Source organism: Macrosteles quadrilineatus, unplaced genomic scaffold (genome assembly GCF_028750875.1).
Source record: "Macrosteles quadrilineatus isolate MER2022 unplaced genomic scaffold, UCM_ALF_1.0 Scaffold_6__1_contigs__length_79288215, whole genome shotgun sequence".
In the NCBI taxonomy this organism is placed as follows: domain Eukaryota; kingdom Metazoa; phylum Arthropoda; class Insecta; order Hemiptera; family Cicadellidae; genus Macrosteles; species Macrosteles quadrilineatus.
This window is the reverse complement of record NW_026542599.1, coordinates 22,281,289-22,289,981: the sequence shown is the minus strand read 5'-3', so window position 1 is coordinate 22,289,981 and position 8,693 is coordinate 22,281,289.

Sequence of the window (8,693 nt, the reverse complement as noted above, 5' to 3'; positions counted from 1 at the left end):
CTGTTTGCAACAATCAACATAATGCACGATGAGATTTTGATACAATATAGTAACATTCGCCTATTGGGTCTGATGATGATTGGAGTGTCCAACCGAAATCGATCACCACATACCATCTTTTTTGTACATTTACCGTCTTGTGAGTATCAGTATAAGCGTAAATATATATTTTAAATGTTATAAGACGTTTCTTTTATTTACTTTACGTAGAGTATAGTGTTTGAATTTAAATTCTTGACTGTAACACCGCTGTAGATATTAATGATTGACAATTTTTGCGCCTTGAAATATATCCTTACATAACTATGGATATTATTGTTGTATTCAAGGTACAAATGTTTTTGAAATGAGATTTTTGATTCTAGTGGTCTGTGACTGTAAGTGATAAGCCCTCGAAGGAATGATAACCTCACTGGACACTGCCGCTTCTTACAAGGTTCTACGTTTTCATGAAAAAGTAACATTCAAAAGCCTAAACGAAGTAGTTGTCCTAGATAATTTCTAATCGCATTTCCATTTGCGCAATTTTTATTATTTTTCAAGTTTGACTGACTAGCGAATAAGTTACTATTAATGTTTAAAACCCCAATAAAATACTTTTGGAACCGAATATGAACTTAACCACATCTTACTGTTGTATTATTTTAAGAGTGATTCATATTATAAATATAAATAAATATAATAAATACTAAACTAGGCTTAATGCCATGCATATATCCAAATCACTCAAGTTATCGTTTATAATTCTAATAAACGAACACAATTTATTTTACTTAATTTAATTGAAATAATTAAATTGATAATAATAAAAATCCACATAATAACAAAAAAAAAATAAAACTGTCTTACAGAGAATTGGAAAGAGAAAGGTTATTGGCATTACGACAGAGTCAAGTGTTACACAGTAACATCAGTCAGAACAGATTTGGGCTTTATGTTCTATCGTAAAGATTGGATATCATCATTCTTACCTTCCAATTGTTCTTGAATGTTCTTCAGAGATGGATACAAAGCTGTGCGTGTAGGATAACAAAAATAAATATTTATTGTGCATTGATTAAATATCAGTTATAAGTATATTTATCGGTATCAAATCATTTAATTATCTTCACTTCGTTTAATGATGTAGATACTAAATAAGTAAAAAGAACTAGACAGTCATCTCAGAATCATCTTTTAAAATATTAAGATTATTTTTGTCCACTAATAAGATCTTTGGTTCAACTACTTTGCAACCAATTATCAGTTTTAAATGCATTAACAAAAATAAGGACGTCAACAAATTACCATCACATTTGTTTACTGTTAATAACGAAGAAGTGGCTAATGAATCCATCTGAAAAGTGGGAAATTACCCAAAAACCGTCGTTAAGAGTAAAATAGCTTTAGTTATTGTTACTACGCAAACAAACTGTTTTCTTAAATCCATTACTAATCTGCTAAAATAATAACACAATCCAACGATTTCTGTAATTTCATTTCACAATATATAATGGTTTTACTCCGTGGCTAATTCTAAAAACCCGCCGTTCACTAAGAAATTATAAAAAAAAATTGAAAATATTTCACATAGCAATTGAAACTTATTTTTACCTATTAACTCACAATGGTAAATACGTATGATGGTGGTGATCGATTTCAATTGTACACTCCAATCATAAGATGGCCCGATAGGGGTCATTCCCGAAATCAATTATAACTTACTCCTTTCTCCTTTGGACTTGGAAACTTAACCAACTGAGAGATATTTTAATATTAGCCTTTATATAAGAAGTAACCCCATCTCTACAAGCGATACCGATTACTTTTCCACCCCTATTTCAATACATTTCTCTCCCTAATCTAGAAAGTAATTTTGCTTTCTAATGTAGGGCATCTTCGACGTTCCACTATCGTCAGAAAAAATTATTTTCTTATAATGATGATTTCATGAATCGATGTGTATGTTGAATTAACTATTATATAAACGTTGGTTTAGATTGACCATTGTGGCAATACACGAATACAACAACAAAAAGTGTTAGGTTTGTTAAGAAAACGGGGTTAGAATTTTGAAATTACAATTATCATGATAAATAATACTAATAAAAGCCAAACATTTGTTTAAATTACACAACATTCACATTTTCTTAAATAAATAGTTGCTTAAATTTTACCTAAAAATATTTTATTCGTGCAAAATTGTGACAACTTGTAAGTTGGTGTATACATTTTTTTTTCAACTACAATCAAAACGAACATGTTGTTTGTACTAATCATACTCAACACCAGAAAAATATTAAAACAGGTGAGTAATAAACATCATCATCATTGTTATTCTTGTCTTTCGTATAGCCATTCGCAATTTTCACTTTATATTTTATTATAACATGTTTCATCTATCTCAAATCTATGTTTTACTCCTTCAGACTTCACTATTTTACTTTACAAGCATGAATAAATAATATAAGCTATATAGGGCATTTTTAATGTTAGTAAAGCTCATTTTATGTGTTTTAGTTTCTTCGCATAACACTTAAGTATTTTTTCACGCTTGTTTCATTTTATAAATGATGTATTAAGCTTACCGTATTAATAACAAATAAATGGAATTAAAATCACAAATAAATAGCATCACAAGACAAGTTATACGTGAAGTTTAGTCAGAAATACAACTTTAATCATAAGTTTTAATGGCAAGAGCTGAGCAAACTAATAAACATGCAACAGAAGCAGTATTGAACTCCTAGCAGGGACTGTAGCTCTGCTGTTTATCACAAAATGGTGTGTGACTTTTTATATTCTGCAGATATAATGTATAGATTCTGAATTTATATACAAACCATGTTAAAGTATGTTACAAGGAATGTTTTATTAATGTTTAGTAAAAGATAATCAATATCAGAGAGTAAATAAAACGCAAAGAAAATCCGAAGAGCGCGACGTATACCACCATCACAGGTTATGTGGTACGTTTTATACGAGGCATTTCCCAGTATAAATAGCTTTGATGTGAGCTGACTGCGTTATAGCATGCTACCGTGATATAAGTTTGAAGCAGATGGATTCCCTCGTATAACTAAAAATACCGTTGACTTTTCAACATATTAAATCATAATTCAAATAATTTTTTTCTAATTTATTATAAATTTTTCTATAAAAAAACTATAGTTTGTTTATTACCCAAGTCATGTTGAATATTAAAAACTCTTCCACTAAGCATCTGAATTATTAGTTTTTATTAATTATAAACAACAAAATTTGTACCAATAATAATATGCAATATGTTTATGAAAAGATTAATACATCTGTCCAACCCAATATAAGACAATGTCCAATCAAATCATGCAATAACAAAATAACATCCAGAAACAGCCAATAACATTGTAAGATTAATCTAATGTTTTGAATTTTTCAAATAATAAATAAATATTGGCAAAGATATTTATTTATGCAGATTACTATTCTTATCTCCAGTATTTTAACCTTGTTTATACATATAGCATTGTTTTCTTTTTTTATTATTGAAAAGTCAAGTATGCGAAGTTTGGAGAACCACACCGAGCTACTTCAAGTCGTCCGTTGTTTTATATTGGGTCGAGAGTCTCTTGTCTGCTTGTTGGCTCCTTGAACCTGAGGCTTAAGAACTATTTTGTCTAAAGACGCTCCTGGAATAAATATGTACAAAATAATTGTTATTTTCGATTTCCTATCGATTTAAAATTGGAAATATGTTCTACCTACACTGGTTTTCGAATATCAGGTTTTAAATTGCAAAAACATGATTTCAGTATAATTAATTTATAAACTATTTTGGACACTATACATACAGTCCAAAGTTACAGTAGATTTATATTTGTCATATCTAAACTATATTTCCGTTTACCTAAAGGTCCTAAAGGAATTTTTATAGGAAATAGTTTATTTAGACGTATAAGTAATAGACAGCCTAACTTGATGAGATAAAAATACTAACCAGCATGAAATTTGATTCAATGTTTATATTTTATAAACTGATTGATGTAGGACATGAAGCGGTTTTAAACAACTTATTTAATAACGAAAGTAATTTATAATACGTTGAAACCTACCACCAGCCACGAAGGTCAAAGTCAAGGTAGATGCTTGTATTGTGTAATGCTTACTAGGTATATTCTGTAGGTATTGCGTAGTAATAGGTATATTCTGTGCACAGTGTAATGTAATAGAAAGATGCCTGGGAAGCTGAGTTGACATAGTAACTTCCAATTTAGATAGATTCTGGTCCAAGAAAAAAATATTACATTAGTTTATAAATTAATTATGTTAAATAACAAAGGTTCTGCATTTAATAGCAACAGGAACATTACTTGGATCGTTTTATTCCTGAAAATAAACAATATTAATGGTTAAAATGAACAAAACGAAATGTACACGGATAACAAACTATTTTCAAAGCGGAGTTTTATCTTTAATCAAGAATAGTGTGACGTTAGGGATGAGGGTCTTGCCTGTATCGTTAAGATACATTGGTAAACATTCTAATTATATGCACCAGCTTTGGTCAATTGGTTCTTAAAATACACACTGTATGATTTGCACAATCAGTAATCTGGTTATAAATCAAATACACGCTTTTAGCAAAGAAGAAGTTAGTCATTTGTGTTTTAAAATAGTCTAAACCACTTTCCATGAACCGTCATTGTTAGGTGATGAACGCTTCATCTGATCCTAATTGGATGAAACACAGTAATGAGGGGTGTAACGTGGTGTAAAGGGACGCGTTGTCTCCACCTCATAGGGTAGTTACAACCCCCCCCCCTTTGGGGTGCAACCCCCCCCCATCCCCAATTAACCTTTGTCAACGGAGAACTATCATTTGTGATCAGAATGTATTGTACGATTAAGAGTAGTTATGGAAATAAAACAGCCAGTTATCGGTTATGCATTCAGTTTAATACACATCAGTTAAACTTTATCTTTGTATAATTTAAATACACTTACCTTACAATTTATTAAATTCCGTTTTACTTAAAGGTATTGACTTTTATTAACAAGAGTCATATTTTGTGGTTTGATAATTGGAACCGTACATCTTCGGGGTATAATTGATAGGATTTATTGTATTACATATTATTTATATAGCCTAGTTTTTATTTCTATTCTGAAGCAACAACAAAACTCAAAATCAAGTTTTTATTTATTGCAATGAACATACACTACTGCAACAATGTAACTTTTCATTGAATTAACTAAATAATCGTGCTAAACATTATCTGGTAGATCAAGTAATATTTATTTAGTTTTAGAATTGTTACAACGTCACCTGTGATGTACCGGAAACTTTTAAATGTATATATTATAAAAATAAAGTTTATGTTATACTTTCTTACACATATTCCGGATTAGCCTATTAATAAGTAGGAAATACAAAATCAATGTATAGTAGTATTTTTTTATGCTAATCAATTAATAAATAATCTTTAAAGATTGCCAAGACGACATAATAAGTCTTTAGTACGCAAATACTTATCCACTAATAAATTTATCCCTATATGCATCATTTATTATGTACAAATAATTATTATTCCTTTAGATTTTAAATCCCTTCTGATGTATTATTATCTGACGTACGAAATAAACTTTTCTTTAAATAGGGGATGTAAATTAAAAGAAGAATTAAGTTATTTTTGCTATATTTATTTTAATATTTACAACGTATGAGTACCAGTGACAAGTTAATTCAAGCTGAGGCTTAGACTGCCACACACTCCCTTTCACACCTAATATATTGCCTGGGTTAAGCGATGATTTATATTTACTTTGTAATCTAAATAGCCGTACCTGCCATAACTACGTCATAGTACTCGAATGTTTTTGAAGACAAACATTTTTAAATAGAGATCCAATAGATTAAAATAGGATAAAATAAATCCTACACGTTTAAATCAGTGGAATTGTTAATGGTTCCGTTTCATGTTTCGTGAATATTCAAATTTCAATGTTAAATATCCTTAATTTATTTGTTTGTTGTTCCGGATCGGTATGACAATCAATGAAAGGTTAAATTAAATGTGACCCCCAGTCGATTCTTACATACAGCGCATGTAATCATCGAGATAGGATACAGCACATAAGGATCGACTGGCGAACACAGGTGATTTAACATTTTATTAAATATACTGCTTCATCTCATGTTTAATTACTTGTCTAAAATGTTTTGTGGAAGAATCTAATTAGACTAAAACTCTTGTAGAATACAAAAACTGAAAATATTCAGAAAAAATTAACCTTTACTCCTCAATAAATAATAATAATATTTTAATGCTATTTAAGTAAATGCTGTATCAATCAACATTGGTCAAATGCTTGAAAATATTTAATAACAATGCGACAAAAGTATTGCAAAGTTTCCATCTTTTTTCAGGTTATACCTTACGGATGCAATGGAAAAAAGTAGATTGTACTCAATGTATCCATATATAAATTCCAAAGTACCCGTAAACTTTTGAGAAAACTAAAAGTCACACTTCCATAAACCATATACTTAAAATGATCGTCATGACGAGAAACCTTTCTCAAAACTATCCATTATTTCATAAATTGCCCTTGCCATATACCTTATGAAACACCTCAGCTGTACTAAACCTATTTGTTTGTTATTCTTTGAAATTTGTACCTGATTGAAATTTCAATGTGATAATTTGTTTATATTACTGTGTTCTGTTTTGTTTATTTCAGCTTAACTTAACCAATGAATAGTTTTATTAATACTTATGAAGTCGAATGGGGCGAGGCCTGTGGGTAACAGCTAGTTTAGTTTAACTGAAATAGGTGATATGTTTCTAAACGACTATCTAGTTTATTCATTGAGAACAAATACATAATGTAAAATTGCATGGTAGAATCAAATGCAAGATGTCATGTTTGACCCCAATAACATCAACACTATGACCCAAGTCTGTGGTATTTCAGTATGATTAGTTCAGAGGCTCTCAGTCCCAAAGCAATATCTTAGCTTTTGTCTTCAGTGTTTCTAATAACACTGGTTATTACTTTGGGTTTCAATTAAGTAATTAAAGTCACATTGAAGGCAATGGGAAACCGTTAATACCAATTTAAATGTTAGGTTGTTCTTAAACTATGGTCTCCATCATGATCCCGATTAAATTAAGGCCACTGGGGTAGGGCCCCAAGGGAATTGGCCTTGTTTCTCTTTTAAATGCTCATCTACAGACACCTCTACCGATTTTCTACGCCCAGCAGTTTTCTGAAATTAGTTGCCATAAGAAAAGAAATGTAGCGTATTGAATATATGGCTTGTCTTCGGTGTTTCTAATAACACTGCTTATTACGTTGGGTTTCAATGAAGTAATTAAAATCAAAGTGAAGGTAATGGGTAACCGTTAATACCCATTTAAATGTTAGGGTTGTTTTTAAACTATGGTTTCCATCATGCTCCCGTCCAAATTGAGAATGATAGTTGATCACGTCTTTAACCAACGTCCTATTCCTTACTCACTGCTCATTATTCCTTATTTACTTACTTATTCACTACTCTATCTGATTTCCCATCCTTCTGAGACGATAAGTCTGGTCATAATATAAAAGTTGTGAAATAAAGGAACACTCTTTCTAAGTATGTATTGCGTTCTGTGCTTATATTCTGTGTATTGTATTGGCTCCATAGAGCTACATTGGCTCTAATGTTACAAGTAATAATACGTTGTTGATTTCATTATTTATTCCGCGAATTATTTCTCATAAGAAAGCTACGTTTGAACCATTTTTAATCCACAGTCTTCAGTTTCCCAGTGGCTAAAATTGAAACATTTTGAAAGAAGATTTATCTGCAAACACCGAATTTTTTACACGAAACTTTAACTCAAATCCAACACTTTATTAAGTTTTGACTAAATACTCGAATTACGAGCAAACTTATAGCACTTCGATGAATATGTGGTTTCTAAAAGAATTTCTTTACAGTATATTGTTTTATAACAAAACATTTAAAAAAATCTAAAAGCCGTTAGATTTTAAATTAATACTCTACTGATTTCCATTACCGCCAACTATCTCAAGTACCGCCTTTACGATTGCAGGCAATGCATATAAACAAAGGAAGAGAACCTTTTTGGAGAAAAGTGGGGAGTTAATGACCCTCAGCGGCTAAACTGCCCTTTAAAACGTTTACGGAGAGAGCTTTGTAGCTGATGTAGTATTTTGGGATGATCATTATTTTTTATTGTATTATTATACATTTTACGAGCTGATTATAAATTGCTTGGATATACAATTCATATGATTGATCTTAAGTGCAAGAAAAAAATGCAAGTTGTAATAGTATGTAAAGAAAAATTTACTTTTTATTCGGCCTATTCATGTTGGTCTAGGCCAATTATACACGTACATGCTGTAACTAATATTTTTTTACACTTCTGTTAAAAAACTGCAAATCACTCTTAGAAATTCGGTAATAAATTGAACCACGTTAGTTACACTTTTCGAGTAAACAATGACAAGTATCTTAAAAAATTTAAACTTCCTATGTATTGAAACTTTCCCAAAAAAATCATCGGTGTAATTTACTGAACAAAACTGCAATTCTTCAACAAATTAGTAAAGCAAATCAACGCTGCAGCTTCTATATTTACCTGGAAAACTCACTATATAGACACTATTTATCCACTTGAAAACCTTTCTGTAAATTAATCACACTCGAGTTAAATTATTTC